This window comes from Corapipo altera, unplaced genomic scaffold, assembly GCF_003945725.1.
Source record: "Corapipo altera isolate COAL_440 unplaced genomic scaffold, ASM394572v1 110, whole genome shotgun sequence".
Classification (NCBI taxonomy): domain Eukaryota; kingdom Metazoa; phylum Chordata; class Aves; order Passeriformes; family Pipridae; genus Corapipo; species Corapipo altera.
This window is the reverse complement of record NW_020884960.1, coordinates 2,121,093-2,139,974: the sequence shown is the minus strand read 5'-3', so window position 1 is coordinate 2,139,974 and position 18,882 is coordinate 2,121,093. Positions and strand designations below refer to the sequence as shown.

Here is an 18,882-nt window from a genome sequence, read left to right as displayed (position 1 = left end):
TGAGTCCTTTTTGTGCTGCCCACAATACTTGGCCTTCTTGGCTTGGGCTGAAACTTATTTAGCATTAAAAATGCCACTCCCAACAGTATTAATAATACCTAAACCCTTATGAGCTGGAGATCCAAAGAGCTGATATCCTCTCTGGGAGGAGATCAAAGGCTGATCTCCTCTCTGAAGCAGCCTGTCAGTCCTCCTTCCCAATCATGGGGAAGGGGCAAAGTTTGCAACAAGGGTGTCTGGAATAAAAATATTTCTGGAAGGAAGTGGAGGGTTAAGGCTTGTCAGTAGGACGGCTGACCTGCTAGTGCAGCTGTCCGTGGAACCATAGAGCCATTGAGGTTGGAAAAGACCTTTGAGATTATCAAACCCCAGCCATTAATCCAGTGCCAAGTCATGAAGCTGGTGGGATGTGGAGGTTGTGCCCATGCCCTTGGCTCTTGATGAGCTGTGCTGGCCTGGTTGGTGGAAGGCTCTTCTGGCAAGGATTTCAGCTGGAACACCACAATGAAGCCAAGCAGAAGCCTGCTGTCAGAAGCTCTGGAGGAGCCCCAGCTCCAGCAGATCTGGTGAGCAGAGCAGAGGTGAGGGCAAAAGCCATCAGGAGCTGTGATGGTGGTAGATGACATGAAAACACTCTCTGGGACAGTGCTGGGGGACACATGGAGGCATCTGGCACATGAGAGTGGGCTGGGCTTAGTAATGGCTTGTAGGCAGTGACCCTTCACTGCCCAGGAAGGGGAAAAGTAATTCATTCACCGTGGTAGGACCTCAGAGCATTTCTGTCCTGTCAAGAAAGCTGCTAGCCAGTGCTCAGCTGCTTATCCTGAACACCAGACATATAATGAATTATGTCCTTTCATGCACATTGCAAGGATAAACATTATCAAATAATTTATTCTTAGATCTTTGTACATGAGCAGAGATAGAGATTTATTCTCAGCAGTGCAAACTGCTTTCCACAAAGGTTATATCTTTGGGCTTTGCCACAGCTTTATGTGATCAGACTTCAGAATTAACCTGGTAAATCCAGCAGAACATCTCTGGGCTGTGCCATGTGTGAAAGAGAGATTTAATAGCACACAGAACTGAAAGGAAGAATGGCCCTGCTGCAGGTAACTGCTGGCACACCTGAGCTGTCTTTTGGGTTGAGTTTACCTGGGATGGAAGGTGCTACTGAAATGAGAACACTTTTGTACCTTTTAAATGACACAGAGCAGGAGATCGGCCCATTTGTGGACTTTTCAAGAAAGGGTAACCTCTGTAAGAATAGTTTGTTAATTTGCTCCTCCCCTGATTTTACTGAGTTGATTGTTTTTTAATTTCCTTCTATTTTGAAGGCATTACAGATTCTCACATGAAGAAAAAGTTTGCATTCACGGCTTAATTTTAACCTTTTCCCACAACTTGCCGACAAGCTTGTTTATGAAAATGGTTTAGTTTTCACTGACTACAAACATAGGTAAAAGATTGTTTGGGTGTCATTTATTAAGCTAAATATTTAATTTTTTTTTAGCAGTAAAACCTAAAATGCATCCATAGAAAAATAAAAACCATGCCTGTAGCATTTGCCAAGTGATATGAAAATATTGGAACTGGCTGCATTCTTGGCACCTGGATGTTGCCTGGTTCAGCAGTACAGAGGATTGCCCAGGCTCCTGGGGCCACAGGCAGCAGATCTGTGGGTTTCAGCTGAGATGTGATGTGGATCTAAGATTTTCCATGAGATGGCACAGAGGACTTTGAAAGACTCTTTCTATTGCTATGGTGACCTCACCATCTCTTGTATATGGGATGCTGTGGGTGATGTGCAGGGATTTCCCACTGCATCCAATCTTGATACAACAGGGAGCTGTCGGCAGCTGGGCTGAACCTTGGAGCAGGATATCCCCCAGCCTCTCAGTCAGGGCATTGCCTTGGTGATGATCACGAGAGCCCCAGGGAACGCCTTATTACCAGGGGGAGACACAACCTTTTTGAGGAGCCAGTATCTGTGTCAGGGAATTACCCCACTGGCCATGTCTGAAAGCTGCTCCAGTGGCTTCCACCTCTTCATAGCAGTCCTTGGGAATGAAGCCTTGAGATTTAGGTGTAACTTGGTCAGCTGAATCTGGGCCTTCAAGTCCTTACAGCAAGTCTGACCTCCCAGGAGGCACCTAAACTAGCTCTAGGCCAGACCTTAGTGAAGCCCTGGCTTACAGTCCCTGTAAAAAACACATGGCACAGGCAGATACAGTGGGGAATATACAGGGATGTGCAGAGAAAAGCAGAGGGCACAGGGTGAAAAGTGATGGCATTAAATCTAAAAACACATTAAACTGCCTGTAGGGACAGTGGGGAAGAAAAGCTGGTTTTAGGCAATACAGACACTGGAGTGGGGTGTCTGCAAGTCAGCCCTGCACTCCTATGTCCACACAGGGAGAGCTCTGGGAAGGTGAGTCGGAAACTGGCTTGGACCCCACGTGCTGTGTGTCCTCTCAGGGATAAGAGATCCTTGAAGTGTGCACAGGGGTGAAGTTCAGCCCAGAGGTGACAGCTGACACACAGAACACCTCACTCAGCCATGTGAAGGAGCAACCGGCCTGTCTGCATGCAATTACCGGTGGCCTCCCTTGCAAATCCTCTGCTCCTGGGTATCAATCTGGAGACATCAGCACCTTTTAATAATGCTGGAGTGCTGGGGGGGGGGGGGGGGGGGGGGGGAGTGAGAAATAGATTGTTTAACCTGCTTCTCTCTAAGTGTAGCAGTTCAATGAAGCTCTTTCCTCAGGGGTGAGCACCCACATGACACATCACAGACTGCCACCCCTGGGACCTGGCAGTGCCCAGGTGTGGCGCTGGGCTGTAGGCAGCTTCCAACCGTCCCATGGGCTCTCCACAGGGTGGGAGTGCCAAGGGAAGGAAGATTCCAGAGGTGACAGCCCAGGGGAGTGCAGGTAGTGGGAACAGTGGGCTGCCTTTGCAGCCAAGGGGATGGACCAGGACAGCGGGGTACTGAGGTGGGAGGTACTCCCAGGGAAGGTGATGGGAAGTATGGCACTGCTCCTAACCCTCAGAAATGTTCATACCAATCACTACTGTGATGATGCCAAATAGAGAAAGCAGGAAGGATTCATTGCAGGGTTGTTATTTGAGCTCTGGTAAGTTCTCCCTGTGAAGAGACAAAGAAGAGAAATAAAATGATAGCTCAGTCTGCCCCATCCCATTGACAATTCAATCCTCACTGTTGTCTCCTGCAGATCCAGGCTTATCACAATCCAGAGAATTTCCCTGAATTTATTCTTGCAGAGACATCAGCTTCTTTGGGAGTGATTTGGGATCAGGGTAGTTTTCCCAGTCCTCTTTTTGTCTGTTCCTTTCCACACCAAAGAGCTTGTCTGGCTGCTGATGTGAGCCTGGCCCTGTGCCATCAGCTCTTACCAGAGATCGAGCAGCGCTCATCTGCATCTCACATTCAGCAACCCTTGAAAAGCCAGTCAGGCTCTCCTTTGGGAGCATCCTCACCTGAGCCTCCCATCGGGCAGATGAAGGAAGAGGTTCCCTGCTCAGGCTCCTCTTTGCCTCTCACCCCTGGATCCATCTAGTCCTTCCAGAAATCTGGGCAGGACTTGGGATCCAGCCAAGTCAGAGCTGGCAGAGCCAATTCTGTTGTTGCTACAGGCAGTCACTGCTCCTTGTGATACCCTGCAGGGAGATGCTTGTGAGGCCCTGTTAGACACTTTTTTTTTTCTCTCATAGAATCATAAAGGTCAGAAAAGCCCTCTAAGAACAACAAGGCCGACCATTCTCTCAGCACTGCCAAGCCCACTACTAAACTATGCCCCCAAGTGCCACATCCACACATCTTTTGAACACCTCTAGAGATGGTGATCCCAACACTACCCTGAACAGCCTGTTCCAATGCCTGACCACACTTTCCGTGAAGAAATTATTCCTAATCTCCAATCTAAATCTTGCCTAGCACAAGTTAAGGCCATTTTCTCTCATCCTGTCGCTGATTCCCTGGGAGCAGAGCCCAACCCCCACATGGCTCCACCCTCCTGTCAGAAGGTCCCCCCGAGCCTCCTTTTCTCCAGGCTGAGCCCCTCCAGCTCCCTCAGCTGCTCCTCCTGTCAGACTTGTGCTCCAGACCGTTCCCCAGCTCCATTACCTTTCTCTCGACACACTCCAGCCCCTCAATGTCTTGTTGTGAGGGGCCCAAAACTAACACCAGGATTTGAGGGGCCTCAGCAGTGCCCAGCACAGGGGAGCAGTCACTGCCCTGGTCCTACTGGCCGCACTAGTGCTGGTACAAACCAGGTGCCATTGGCCTTCTTGAATCCTCCAACCCTGCTGCAATGACTTTGTCAGCTCTATAGCACTGGGACTCTGCTGGGCTTTCTCCTTTGCTCAGTGGTTCAAGCACTGATGCTCTGAGTTGCTGGGAACTTCCTACATCCAGTTGGTCCTCTGCTCCTCCTACACAGAGGAGTGGATGGTGGTTAGTGCTCCAGAAACTGTCTGTTGGGTTTCTCCAATTCATGCCAAGTTAGCACAAAATGATCAAAGCAGCCGGTCAAAACTCTTTATTTTTCTCTCCAGATCATTGGTGACAGAGATTTTGATCACTTTGAAGGGAAGAGCTAATTAGCTCACTGAATTAAGTAAAAGGTGCAGCGAGTGACTTTTTGCTGTTTTCGGGGCTGTCATGAGGATTGCTTATCCCAACACAATAATCGTTTCCATAGTGACTGAGGTACCTCGTAGGGGAAGAAACAAATAACAAAGACTAAATCTATAATGCAAAGAGTCGTATGCAAACAGAATAAATCCTAGGCTTCAGCATGGGCCACCTCCAACACAATATGGGATGGTGTGAGGGGGATGCCAAAAGCAGAGAAGGGTGGAAAGGACCTGGGCCAGGCTAGGGGCTGAGTGGCTTGGTGCAAGGACCAGACAGAATCTCTTCCAGGGAGTTCAGGTGTTGTTCCTGCAAGATATCTTGCTCAGCAACTACCAGAGGCCTCCTTAACAGCGTGGTAGTTTTAAAGCTAGGCCTGGATGTGAAGAAATAGCAGAGTGTTTGGAAGATAGACAGGAATTGCATCTTCCCTTCACCACTGCTGTCAGATCATACCTGACTTCAGGTGAGTGTTCCACTAGGCCTTTCCTTTATTCTGGCTGTGAATCCTGTTCTTATAATCCTGAAATTCAGTGATCCCATACACAAGAGCAAATTGCCTCTGCCTTTCAGCATCCCCTGCCTGTTGACTCCTGAATTAGAGGCACTGCAGAGGAATGTGCCCAGAGCAGCCTGGCTCACAGCCCCTTGGCAGTGCTGCAGGCTCCAAACAGCTCTTACATCCCAGCCTTATGGAGCCCATTAACCACAAAGTGTGAAGAACAGGTTGGACAACCAGCCACCAGGGCTAGCCTGGATGTATTTATCCTCTGTAAGTGCAGAGAGGGGGATACTTTTACCTGTAAGTTGTCCACACCCCTGTAACAACCTATTGTACAACCACTCCTCAACACGTCCTTGTTTTCTACACCACATTTCTGTCTTTATCTTTGTATAGAGAGCAGAGTAAATCTGGCTGGGGGAGAGGATTTCCCTGTGCAGCAGTCCAGCACAGGCCTAAGGTTCCAGCTCAGCAGGAGACCGGTTTGCTGCCATGACTTGGTCCCAGCACCAGTGTGTCACTGTATGCCCCAATACGCGTGCAGGTAACCAGAGAGCTAAACCATGGGCTTTCAAGCATTAAATGAAGTTTATTTCGGAAACACAACTGCAAAACTCACACCCCAAGCTGGGCTCCTTGTCATATCTATCAAAGGCTCGGGGCATGCGCATACTGCCCTCTGGGCTGTTTTTTGCAGTTTCTTCCCTTTCTCTTCTCCCCTTCTGCCATCTGCAGTAAAGAATGCTTTGATTTAGCTTGCAAGCACCTTCCTTGATAAGGGTTTGCCTGTTTTGTCTGTTGTGGTAGTTTGTGACCAGTTTGTAACCAAGGAAGGGCCCAGATTTACCCAGTATTCCCTACGATTTTTACATAAGACAGGCTATAAGAAGAAAGGAGGAGAGGCCTTCGCTCTCTCTTTCCTTCCAGCGGCTTGGAGGTGCAGGTTTCCCTGCTGTTGAGTCTGTTGTGTTGGGGAGCGAGGCCTGGTAAGGCCTTGCTGACCTTGGGAGACGGAGGTTGCTGGCGATTGTCCCAGCGTGACTTTCCGTTGTCCCAAGGAGAGTAGTAAGATAGTCTTTTGCTAATTGTTTTAGTTGCTAGATCTTGGGCTACTGATCGGGATATATATATATTTTATTTTGGTTTTGTTCCTTTTTTTCCCTTCCCCCTTCTCTTTCCCTTTTCCTTGTGAAATTGTATATATATTTCAATTGTATATAACTGTAATATAAGTGTAAATATATTTACATATATTGCTTTAGCTGTCTCTCTCTCGTTTTGGTTTTCTTGGTTGTTTTTTCCCTCTTCTCCCTGAGGTTTGGGCGGGGGGGGACTTCCTGTAGTAAGGTTTGGAGACTTGGCAGAGAGCCAGCTTCAAACCGTATCACTGTCCTGACAAAAAACAGCCTGAGAGAAAGAAAGAATGTCCCTATTCTCACACGTTCTTCCAAACTTAAGTTTCCCAGTCACAAAAGGTCTCTTGAGCAAAGAGAAATTTCCAAACCAGTTCATATCCTTTCCCATTTCTTGCACAGGGCTCCCCTCAACCCCCTACAGTCACCATGGAGCATCATAGCAAGTGAGAACTGGGCATGTGTCTCCAACCACAAATTCTGTACCAGGCACAGAAGGATCACAGGTCCAGGTTACAGAGATCCCAGCATCTCCCTGGTAAAAGTCCTGTGCCAGCCTGATGTCAAAGTGTCTGGGATTCCCAGAATCATAGAATGGTTTGGGTTGGAAGGGACCTTAAAGACCATATCATTCCAACTCCCTGCCATGGGAAGGGACACCTTCCACTAGACCAGGTTGCTCCAAGCCCCCTCCAGCCTGGCCTTGAACACTTCTGGGGATGGGGCTAATTTGGTTCCTGCTGGTTTATCTGGAATAAGGTCGGACAAGAGGCCTTCACACATGTAACAAAGGCTGATCCCAGGTGACCTGAGTGCTGGAACCTGTCAACATCTTATGACAAATATAACCAGTCTCATAACCATGAAATACTCCTGCTCCACCACCTCCAGATTTGAAGCCTTAAGATGTACCCAGAGCTTCTTCCAGGCTTTCTGTATCAGAGTCAGCTGAAACATGGCAAAGATTTTGTACGAGTTGTTTAATAAACCAGACAGGTCAGAGCTGCTCCCCTGAAGTCCTCAGACATGGCTGCTGGTGTGTTCATGGTAAGCACAAGTGCTACAGGGTTCTTGAGGCTGAAAGAGCTGGGACTGTTCAGCCTGGAGAAGAGAAGGCTCCAGGGAGACCTTGGAGCACCTTCCAATGCCTGAAAGTTCCAAGAGAGCTTGAGAGGAACTTTGGACAAGGGCCTGGAGTGACAGGACAAGGGGGAGTGGCTTCCCACTGCCAGAGGGCAGGGTTAGATTGGATATTGGGAAGAAATTAAGTCCCTGTGAGGGTGGGGAGGCCCTGGCACGAGTTGCCCAGAGAAGCTGTGGCTGCCCCAAGCCTGGAAGTGTCCAAGGCCAGGTTGGACGGGGCTTGGAGCAACCTGGTCTAGTGGAAGGTGTCCCTGCTCATGGCAGGGGGGTGGAACTGGATGATGTTTAAGGTCGTTTCCAACTCAAACCGTTCTGGGATTCTATGATTCTTCTTGCTGGTAAGGTGCCTCCAACCCAGCAGCCACAGCGCTGTCTGGAACGTGTGGGAAGTTTTTGGTGACAGGGATGGTTGAGGGAAGGGATGAGGAAGGAGATGCTGTGCTGAACAAAAATGTGCAAACCAAGAGGGTTGATACTGGCAATTCCCTTCTGGCTCTGCATCCTGAGTACCACCAGCTGAAGACAAACAATCCTGCTAGGTGTCAGACAGGCCCTGAGGTTCTGGGGCTGTGACAACCTCTGTGCTCTTGCTGACAGACTCTCCCTTTTCAGAGGTGTCCTGCTTAGGTACAAGCTGGCAAAGAGAATTCTATCCCCTGTTGTTTGTTCTTTTCTCTGGAAAAAAGGATCTAAAAGGGCCACCACAGCTCCAGGACTGTAGCACTGGCTCTTGCTTGGCAACAGCTCTGTCCCTGCATCCCCAGCCTCCCTGCTGAGTGTGCAGTGTTACAAAACACACCTCCTGCCTGCTCAAGTGCCTCTGCCTCCTGCAAATATCCCTGAGGTCTCTTACATAAGCCAGTGCAGGTTTGCTGAGGCAGAAGAAGATTTGCAAGAAATATGAGAAATAGCATCACTGCTGCCCTAGGTAAACTCAAACCCTCATGTCTGGGGCAGCAGGAAAAAGGAGGGGCAGATTAGGATGGATGTGTCTCAGTTGTGAGCCTCTCTGCCAGAGCCATGAGCTGCCCCATTCTCCCTCTCCCAGGCCATACCTGCCTGCTCCTCTGGACCCCTAAACTCCCCCACAGCCCCACTCCTGACTTTCCTCACTGGCCTTCATGACTCTGGCTCTCCTGGGTCTCAGCCTCTCTGTCCAGGAGATGGGACTGCAGCTGCCCACAGCTGGATCAGGCCAGTACTCTCCTGTGCCAGAGCACTTCGACAGGGATGCTGTGCCTGTACACCAGGGGACACGAGGCCTTTCATTACTCATCTCCCACATTGGAGTACTGCAGCGAGCAGTGATGCTCGCCAGCAAAGTGCTGGCTTGTACCCAGTGTGTCACAGGGACTCAGAGAGTGATGGCTGCAGCTGGCTGCTAGTTGCTGTTACCCTCACTTTAATTTTGACTATATATATTGCTTTCCTCTGTAGGAAAAAACCTCAAGAGAAAAACATATGCTGCTTCTCATGGGCACCCTTTTTGCTCTCCAGCATTTTTCACTTGATACAACCCCAGATGTGGTTCTCCTATGTCCAGAGTCACATCAAGCCTGGGGGACAAGGGAAGAAGTGAGTTCAAGCTCAATTACTTCATCTGCTTATTCTGGTCATTCTTCTCCAGGCCACTGTGCAGAGCATCTACTGAGGACTGAGAGCAAATACAACACAGCATGAGATTTTGGGCAAGACAGATGGTTCAGGCATGATTTCCTGCAAATCTTACTTACCTTTGGCACAGCCAGGTAGGTCAGAATTTCCAAAAGAAGTCACTGATGCAAGGTAACTCATTCAACTGAAAGGGGGGTCAGGCATTGGCACAGGTTGCCCAGGGCAATGCTGGAGTCACCATCCCTGGAAGTGTTCCAAAAGCCATGTGGATGTGGCGCTTGGGGACATGGTTTAGTGGTGGCTTTGGCAGTGCTGGGGGAATGGTTGGACTCCATGATCTTAGAGGGCTTTTCCAACTCTGATGATTCCATGATTCTACGCACAAAGGAGTTTCGAGTTTGTTGGCCTGGTCAACTGGGCAATCAGTTGTCAGGACTGGTTAAACACCTGATGAACTTTCCTACAGGAGTATAACATGTCTGCTGATGGGACAGGCTCAATAGCTGTGCCCTCCATGGGGATTGACCCACCTGTATGGGGTTAGGGTGCATCAGCGGGCACGGGGGCCTTCCTGGTCACCTGATGGACACAGCAAATTTGGAAGAGCATCCCCTGGTGCAGCTGGCTGTGTTTGCCAGCACATTGCAAAACAGAGACTTCAAGGCTGGATAAATGTCATCATCCCAGATCCTGTGATGGTGCTTTTACTGCTGAAAAATCTTTAACTGCAGGCTATCAAATTCCCTCTTGCTATTTCTGGGGTCTGAGACATATTCAAGCAACTCCTTTCTTTTAGAAACCTGTGGGGATTTGTTTATGAAAGGTGGGATCATTACTCCTGCTAAAAGGCCTGCCTGGAATGAAGGGCACCTTGGCAGCACTGCAGCCACATGTTTGGGCTCCATGTGGGGCTTTAGGGCTGGAGCATCTTCAGTGTGGGGCCAAACCAGAGCTCCCACCCCACTGATCAACTGGAACACAAAGCTTTGCTTGAAACTCTGGTGACAAAAGACTTTTGGCTTTCTCATCTCCCAGCACTTCCAAGTTTGACAGTGATGTGCAGTCCCTCCACTGCTCTGACCTCCAGCTGATGCCACAGGGCTGATTCAGACTTGTTGCTGTGTCACTTGCATTTTCTTTTTTTCCTCATGTTGACAGTCTCTCCCTCCCCAATCCCTATGATAAGAAATGAACTATTGATTTGTACGAGGTGCTTGGCATTTCTGAGAGAGAACGGTCTCCTGGCCTTCACTGCAAGTGGGAGTAATCAGAATTAAATGTTGTGGCTGATGCTGGATCTGGGGCTGGCTGGGACCTGAGCAGGAGTTCAGCCCAAAGGGCAGATTCCCCGTAGCTCATGGCTACAGAGCACTGTGAGCCCTGCCTGCCCCTCCAGGGCTGTGGGAGCTGCATCCACAGGTGCAGTGGAAGAGGTGACCGAGGAGAGTGGCTCGTGCAAAGGTTTCCACCTGCCTGTGGCACGGGCTGTAATGGTCTTGTGCTTTGGTGGAAGCACGACCTCTTACTAAAGTGTGTCCTCTGTGTCCTTGCTCTCCTGGAACCTGGTTGTCCAAGGGGAGTCCAGCGCCTTGGGAAGACAAGGAATCTTCTCTTTGACAGACCTTGGACCATGCGCCCTGTGATGTCAGGAGCCCCTTTCCCACAGTCTGACACCTGGTATTTGATGTAAGGACCTCCTGGCACAGGGAGCTCTGCAGGTTAACTATCCTCTGGGTAAGGAAACATTAATTTGACTCTTTCCAGCTTTCCTGGTCGTTGTCTCCATGCAGCCCTTGAGAGCACAGGACTTGCTCTTCCAGGGATGACCATGAGATTTTCAATGTAATCTACTTTCCTTCTCCTGTTTCCCCACCTCCTTTCTCCCCCACTAATTTTTCTTGCAACCAAATTATTTTTTCCTTTTCCCATCCTCCTGTCTCAGAGACTGGCTGCTCCCCTCACCTCAGTGGGCTGCTCCCCTCACAGCTCTGGGCTTGGGAGGAGGTGAGCTGCAGGGTTTGGGTTCTCTTCTGGGCTTTCCACCCTTTGGATACAGAGCCCAGAGCTCTCTCATCCTTCTCCATCCTCCATCTCCTCATCCAGACAGGAACCTGCCAGAGTTCAAGGAGTGTTTGGACAGTATTATCAAGCATATAGTGGGATTTTTGGTGTTGTCCTGGGCAGGGCCAGGAGCTGAACTTGATTGTGGGTCCCTTCCAACTCAGGATATTCTGTGATTTTATGAACCTGACCTTTGCAGACCCCACGGAGAGCCTTTAGCATCCACTCGTGGGGAAGCTCTGCTCTCAGGAGACGTTGTGTGGTCTTCCACCCTGCAGAGCATCCAGCTGTGATTCAGGCAGAGGAGGTGGGAGAAGTGTGTTTTTCCCCGAGTTGAAACAGCATTCGAGAGTTGGTGGCCTTGGTAGGCAAATGACTCATGAGTTTCCCCCACCTGGCAGAGACAGACCATGACTTTGATCCGTAGGATTTCTCCGGGGTACTGGGGAGCTTCAGTTCACCAGGATGCAGAGGGTGGGTGCTTGGAGTGCCTTCTTGAGCAAGGAAGGTACTTGAGGAGCAGCCAATTGACTCAGTATAATGAGCCTTAAATACTTTCCTTGTCATCCCCCTCTTCTAGCTGCTGCCTGAGTCTTTGTGCTTAGCCCTGCTTCCAGGTTTCCATATGCATTCACTCCTCTCTTAGCTTCTGTGATTGCTTATAATTCTTATTTAAATTCTTATTTTCACGGTGTAATTAGGCAGACGAAAGGCTTTTGTTTGGCAGTCAAAAAGCAATTAGCTGTGTTTTTTGCTTGATGGTTGTTTTTTAATCAGGATTTTGTCGATGGCTTTTGTCCTCAGCAGAAAATAAGGGGTGAAGGGTTTATCGATTGCAGCGGCTGCCCAGGGCAAAAGGGACTCCCTGCCTGCTCCCTGTCTGTGCCTTACCTGCTCCCTGCCGGCACCCTGCTTGCCTGGCTAGATGGCAGGACCTGGGGAGGTGGCTCAGAGATGCCCCTGCCACATTCCCATCCCCTGCCTGCTGTAACCAGGGACCTTTCACATGCTCTCAGGGTTGAGGTAACTTGCAAAAGTTTTCCATAGGTAAGGGTTTGCCCATGTCCACTTTTCCTTCTTTAGGATGCCAATATATGATTGAAAGTATTCCCTGTCTCTTTCCTATGCCTTTCCAGGGCAGAGGCACCTGCAGCACCCTTTGCAGCAGGGTGGTCCCTGTCCTCACTCGCAGCTGTCACAGCCATGTCCCAGCTATCGAGCACCCATCCCAAGGTGTCTGTGCACAGCCTGCCCCCAGCAGTCAATGCCACCATGGCTGAGGCTGGAGATCTGTGCAGGAAGAATGCTGGGGTTAGGCAGCTCAGAGAATCACAGAATGTCCTGAGCTGGAAGGGACCCACACGGATCATTAACTCCAGCTCCTGGCCCTGCATATGACAAACCCAACAATCTCACCATGTGCCTCAGAGTGTTGTCCAGTCATTGGTTCAGGTGGTCACTGCTCGTTGTGATGCCCTACAGAGAGATGCTCATGGGGCTCTGCTACACACTTCTTTTTCTCTCATAGAATCATAGAATTGTTTAGGCTGGAAAAGCCCTCTAAGATCATTGAGGCCAACCATTCCCCCAGCACTGCCAAGCTGACCTCTAAACCATGTCCCCAGGGCATGTGGATGTACTACATCCACACGCCTTTTGAACACCTTCAGGCATGGCGACTCCACCACTGCCCTGGGCAGCCTGTTACAGTGTTTGATCCCCTTTTTGTGAAGAAATTTCCCCTGCTATCCATTCTAAAGTTCTCCTGCCGCAACTTGAGGCTATTTCCTCTTATCCTGTCACATGTTATCTGTGAGAATAGCCTGACCTCCACGTTGCTACAATCTCCTTTCAGGCAACTGTAGAGAATGAGAAGGTCATCCCTGAGCCTCCTTTTCTCCAGGTAGAGCTCCCCACAACTCTCTCAGCCTATCCTCATCAGACTTGTGGTCCAGACTCTGAGATCACCCTGTTTGGATGAGCCCTTCCAGCTGGTCAAGGTTTAAGTAGCTCAGCAGCTTTCCTTAGGAAAATGGAGCACTCCCCAGTCCTGTCTGTATTCCTGCAGAGCAGACAGTCCCTTTTCCTGTCTGTCTTCAGGGGCTGCTGGATGAGTGTGGGACAAAGACACTGCATCTCATCTCATCTCATCTCATCATGTCTTTTGGGATTGCATGTAAATCACAACAAATATTCCTGTGAGCAGATCCCTCATCAGCAATAGATGTATTTTTAATACATGATCCCAACCAATTATTGAGGCTAACCCACTGCTTTAGGCCCTTTCTTTTTTTGCACCCTTCACCTTTGCTTAAATTCTGCCTTCCTATTGGCTCTGAGGAATGACCTCGTGTCCCATCCATCACTGCACGACCAGGCAGCTCTATGATCCCAATGCTCAGGGGACCCTTATGGCAGCTCAATTGATGCTGTGAATCCATGTGGCCCCAGGGACTGCCATAGCATCCCGTCCTGGTCCTCCAGTCCCTTTCTGCCAGCTCTTTGGGTTTTTGTTTCCCTGCTCAGAGTGCACAGGAGCTGCTAGCTCTGCACCACTGCCCTGTGTCCCTGCTTCCAGCTCCTGCAGTCCCACAGGAAGCTGAGAGGAGATGATGGATAGCTGAATAGAGAGGGCAGTACTGTGTGGATGGGCTGGCATTGGGCTGGCATTGGGGCTTGCACAGCAGGACACTGGGGACAGGGACAGGGTCTCATAGCTGCTGGGAGCTCTGTGCAGTGGCAAGGGAAGAGGTAACTCTGTGGGTGGCTGTGGAAGGGGGGATGACATGGTGGGGAACAGGAATGAGGATAAGCTCATTCCTCATCCTGGAGTGGGGCTTGGGCTGCTCTCCCTGCTTTGAGGGTAGACCACCCATCTCCTCCTCTGGAGGGCAGTGGGCTGTGCTGTGACTGGGCTGTCCATGTGGAGAGATGAGCAAGAATAGGTGATATCCAAGAGGAAGGTGGCCACAGACTGTCCTGGCTGATGGCCGGTCTCCAGAGCACCGGTACCCAGGGTGCCTCCACCACCCTCCCCGCACCTGGGCAGGGCTGGGGCTGCCTCATGTGATATATAAATAATCGTGATTCGTGAAACAAATGGGTGATTACATCAAAATAAAACAAAAGGATTGTAAAACTTAATTACATCCCCATAAAGAAATAAAACAGACCCTCACAAGGTCAAGAGGCCTAAAACTTCCTTACTATCCTAAGAATGAAATATAGTAGAACTTTAAATCTTTAGGTGCCTGTTCGTCCAAGAATATGTGAATTATGACTGGTTGTAGAGATAACCCTTTTAGCTTTAGCTGTAAGAAAACCCATATATTAAATACTTAGCAAAAACCTGTAGAATGTATATGTATATGATATAATTAATATGCATGAAGTAGCTAAGATAAATACCAAATGTACCCTGTAGTAAGGGTGTGCAGATTTGGGAAACTGGTCCCATTTCTGTCACCCAGCCGGCTGCTTGCTTTTACCATGTAATAAACTATTATTTGAAACTTATAGAAACTCAAGACTTTGTTTATCACACTCAGGACACCCAGCAGTGGTGGTGGATATTTGCAGTGTAGGCGTGGGCATCGATAGAGTGTTTTGTAGCTGTATCTTAAAGCGTTTGGTGACAACAAAAATAGAGGGTGCCCAGCAACAGCAGTGGGTGCTGGTGTCTTCCCACCTGAGCCCTGGCACACACACACGTGCCCAGTTCTGCCCACAGCTGCTCTCACTTCATCATCAGCACAGCTGACAGTGAGAGACAGTTCTGGATTTTCCCAAGGCAGCTGGATGATGGGAGCTGCTTCATCTGCCAACAACGGTACAACCCTGCTGCTAAACCTGCCTTCCCCCAGGAGGCTACTGGCAGTAGCTGAATATTCCCCTTGGGGAGCACTGTCAATGCTGTTAGAGGGGACAGAAAACCAGAGGTGTTGTGCCTACATTGATTTTTCTGCACGCTAAATGCTAAGTGAGGCAGATTGGGGGCTGATTCTGTTGGAAGATGCAAGACAATGCTGTGTTTAAATCCTGTCAGGGGAGCCCAGCGGGTGTCGTGGCAGGCAGGGCACAGCCACAGCACACCTGGCACCACCTGACAAGGTGGGACAGTCGCTCTCACCACTGGGCTCCAGGGTCTCAGCAGACACGCTGCCAGTGGAGACAGAGAGGTGACAGCCAGGAACGCTTCCATGCCAAACAATCCTGCCCTTTGGCTTTGTTATTTTTTCTTTTTTCCTCTTTTTCAGGTTTGTCAGATAATGGCAGTGACCATTAGTTGAATCTTCAATTTAGTGCTTTGACCAGCAGGTACTTTCCGACTGAGATTATTTGCATGGAATAACACAAAGCTCCATCAGCAGAGCGGCTCTCCTGGAAAATAATGACATCTTCAGCTGTGCGGGAGCCAGGACAAAGCCCACTCCCGGCTTGTAATCCACTGGAAGCCACTCAGTAGCACTTGAGCAAGGTCTAAGGGGGCAGGGCTGTGTGCCAGGCCTCTCCCTTGCAGCCAAGGTGTTATGCATTATTTAACAAAAGGTGTCAGGCTGGCTTTTTGCACTGGCTGAAAGCGAAATCACAGCCATTTGAAGCAGGCTCTTTAGAAACTAAAATTATCTTCACATCATATTTCTTCTCCAGTAATGCCAGCATTACATTTTTTCAAATTCTGAGTCAGAGGTCTTTCCAACGTGAATGATTCTGTGATATTTGAGCCTATTACATTTTTACTCTTTTTCCTGATGTCTAAGACCATCACATCCAACCATTAAACCAGCACTGCTGTGTTCACCACATCCCCAAGTGCCATATCCACATGCCTTTTGAACACTTCTAGAGATGGTGAGCACTTCCAGAGTTCATAAAATATTTTACAATATCCAAGGATATGATAAAATTTAGAAAAAGTTGATGGTGTCATGTTGGTTTTCTCCTTTCTGCTGTCTCTAAGCCTCTAATACACTCTGAAGCCAAGGTTTGGGGTGTGGGTTCGCAAAGAGCTACAGGAATTTCCTCTTCCTTTATGTTTTAAGAGACTAAACTGTTCAGGTGCTCATGGTCATCCTTTCCCCAGTGGAGCCCTGGCAATCGCTGCTGCACTCTCCGGCTGGGGCTGTGTGTGGGAACCCTTCATTCTCCATTTCCTGACATATTCCCTGTCAAAGCTGCAAGTCCTCAGCTTTATGACCATGGGCTGAATGGAAAATAAAGAAAAATAACCATGCCTGTTCCTGGATGCTGGCAGTGGCAAGAGCAGGGTGGATGGGAATCTCCCCTCCTGGGGCCTTTGCCTGTGCTGGGAGGCAGCAGCCAGTTATACCCTTGCTCCCCAGGGTGCTGGAGCAGTGGGTGCCGCTGATGCTGCCTGTGGTGGGGACTGGGGCCCCACAGAGGTACTCCTTCCCCCAGTGCTGCCTCCTGAGCCAGGACCACGTCAGCCTCCCTGACCTCAATGTTCTGAAAAATACATTTGTGGTATTAAGAACCTCAAAAATGGCCAAGAGACAGAGGAGTTAAGCAAAACTTTGAATAAAAGGGAGAGTTCACTAGACAGTCCCCAGTGAGGTCTCTCAACTCGATCGAGGTCACAGCCTCTTTTATCCCCTCTGCCCAAAATGCAGGTCCCTCCCTGGTTCCCCATTGACTGAGGTACTCAGGGGTTACAGCCTTCCTGACACTTCCACAATGTGTCCCCTATTCCATGGTCATTAGAGGAAGGGTCCCGAGCATTTTTAAAAGATAGGTTACTGATCCTTTTCTGCTGATAGATCCCCTTGTTTCTGGGCAAACTGCACCTCTCTGTAACTGACAACTGAACAACCATTGACTTCTCACTTCCCACCACCAAATGCAACCACACTACAAATTTTGCAAGAACACCTATTTATTCCTAATATCAATGTACCAGGGCAGCTGGTTCCTCACACCCAGCGTCTTCTCATGGAAACATCTGCCCGTCCGGCCACTCCTCTGTGCTGCTCCCTCTTGCATGGGAGCCCCCCAAAACTCTGCCCTCCCCACCCCCCCGGGGCAGCCTCTGATGGATGCAGCAGGGCCTAGTTGGAGGTCACAAAAAATCAGACTTGCTTCTTTATTTGCACAAAGACATGGAAGAAATTATAGTGACTCTATCTTTTCCAGAACTAGTTTGCTGACCATCAGCTGTGGCAGCTGCATAGGACAGCTTTGACCCACACGTGCAGCAATAGCGATTCAGGTGGGGTGTTTATAGGCCATAACAACTTTTAATCAGCTCCAGGAGCTGTGGATGAACCGTGTCTGGCTAAAGATGTCCTACTGAGGTGGTTTTGGGGTTAGTTTTCCTCTTTTCCTGTTAAAAATGAGAAGGAAGATGATGCAATTGGAAGTGCCAGGCTTTGTGTGGCATGGGCGGGATGCTTGTGATTCCTCAACCAGAGGGAAGCAGTGCTGTTGAGCAGCTCTCCAAAGGCAAACAAGCTGGAAACACAGGGTTTGGACAGCACACATGAGGGTTACAGACTGGCACGTCCACCTCATTGGCTTTTATTACAGTCTCCAAACATGTGCCCAGGCATTCAGCCCCTGCTGCTGCAGCTGGTGCCTGGCCTCCTGTGACTGTCACTGCTCCTGTGACTGTCACTGCTCCTGTGACTGTCACTGCTGTCACTGCTGCCACTTCTGTTGCCACTGCTGCTGCTAGTGTGACTGTCAGTGCTTCCTCTGCTGCCACTGCTGCCACTGCTGCTGCTGCTGCCAAGTGACCTCAAGCTCTGTTGCCCCTCTACCCCAAGCTGCCCTCCCACCTCCTCTCACCATTCCCACCATGAACTGGAGACCCTTTTTCCTGGTGTTTTTCATATTGCAATGAGACCAAAAGGCCCCTCATGTGCTGTGCAGAGAAATGGTTGGTTTGGTTTGGGAAGAACAGTGATTTTAGGAAAATGAAAGAATGGTCAGAGAAGTGATGTGATTTCATCTGGCACTGGTGGTTGAATGTGCCCCTGCCTTAAGGGCAGGACCCACTGGCAAGTGCCAACCAGCACCTGTGAGGCAGCAACACTCAGTGCCACCCCCCTCAGGGCAGTCACCTCCTCTGCTTGCCCACATCTGTACAGCACAGCTGCAGGGAGCACAGTGCAGCCCCCTCTCCCTCACCTCTCACTCAGGGCACAGAAGAACCCCTCAAGCCACCTCAAGGCCTGAGGTAACCCAGCCTGTACAGGGGGAATATTTTCCTCTGTGACATTTCTCTGGAAGATGTTTCACTGAAATGAGACTTTCTCTATGAATTGTTGATGTCAGTGACCTGTGGTTTTGAGAAAAGTTCTTACAAATCCTTCCTTTCAAGCACATTTTTATTCCAAGAGCATATTTTCTATTTTGAATAATATAATAATGTAACATTTTAAAATATTGGAAGAAAGTGTACCAAGTTTTTTAGAATATACAGTGCCAAATTTTTTTTTGGGGGGGGGGGGGTGAAAATACAAATGTGACTTTTTTTTTTCCTTTTACCAGGATGCCTTAGGAAGAATTTCAAGTGAATTTCCAGAATTTTCTGGAAAATGTTCATCCTGCTTCCCTCTCTCCTCTGGCTTCAGGTGGGAAATCTCTGGACTTCTCCTTGTTGCAGGTTGCTGCCACATTTCAGAGACTGATCACTGGGTCCCTGTGCACAGGTTGAATGTCGTGTGTACCCAGCAGTGATGATGTAAGGTCCCTGTCCAGGTGACAGTCCGCTTCCTTTGGGTGTTTCCACAAGGCTCTTGGCAGGTTTTCTA

The 18,882-nt window shown here is 49.3% G+C and overlaps 2 long non-coding RNA genes across 2 annotated transcripts; both read left to right on the top strand.

Moving 5' to 3' along the window:
* The first annotated feature begins 6,941 nt into the window (after positions 1–6,941).
* LOC113956974 lies at positions 6,942–15,792 on the top strand. The gene is made up of 3 exons (XR_003531023.1): positions 6,942–7,339; positions 9,063–9,183; positions 15,367–15,792. It is a non-coding gene; the product is annotated as an uncharacterized LOC113956974 (long non-coding RNA).
* LOC113956975 lies at positions 14,108–14,748 on the top strand. The gene is made up of 2 exons (XR_003531024.1): positions 14,108–14,176; positions 14,659–14,748. It is a non-coding gene; the product is annotated as an uncharacterized LOC113956975 (long non-coding RNA).
* Positions 15,793–18,882: the final 3,090 nt, after the last annotated feature.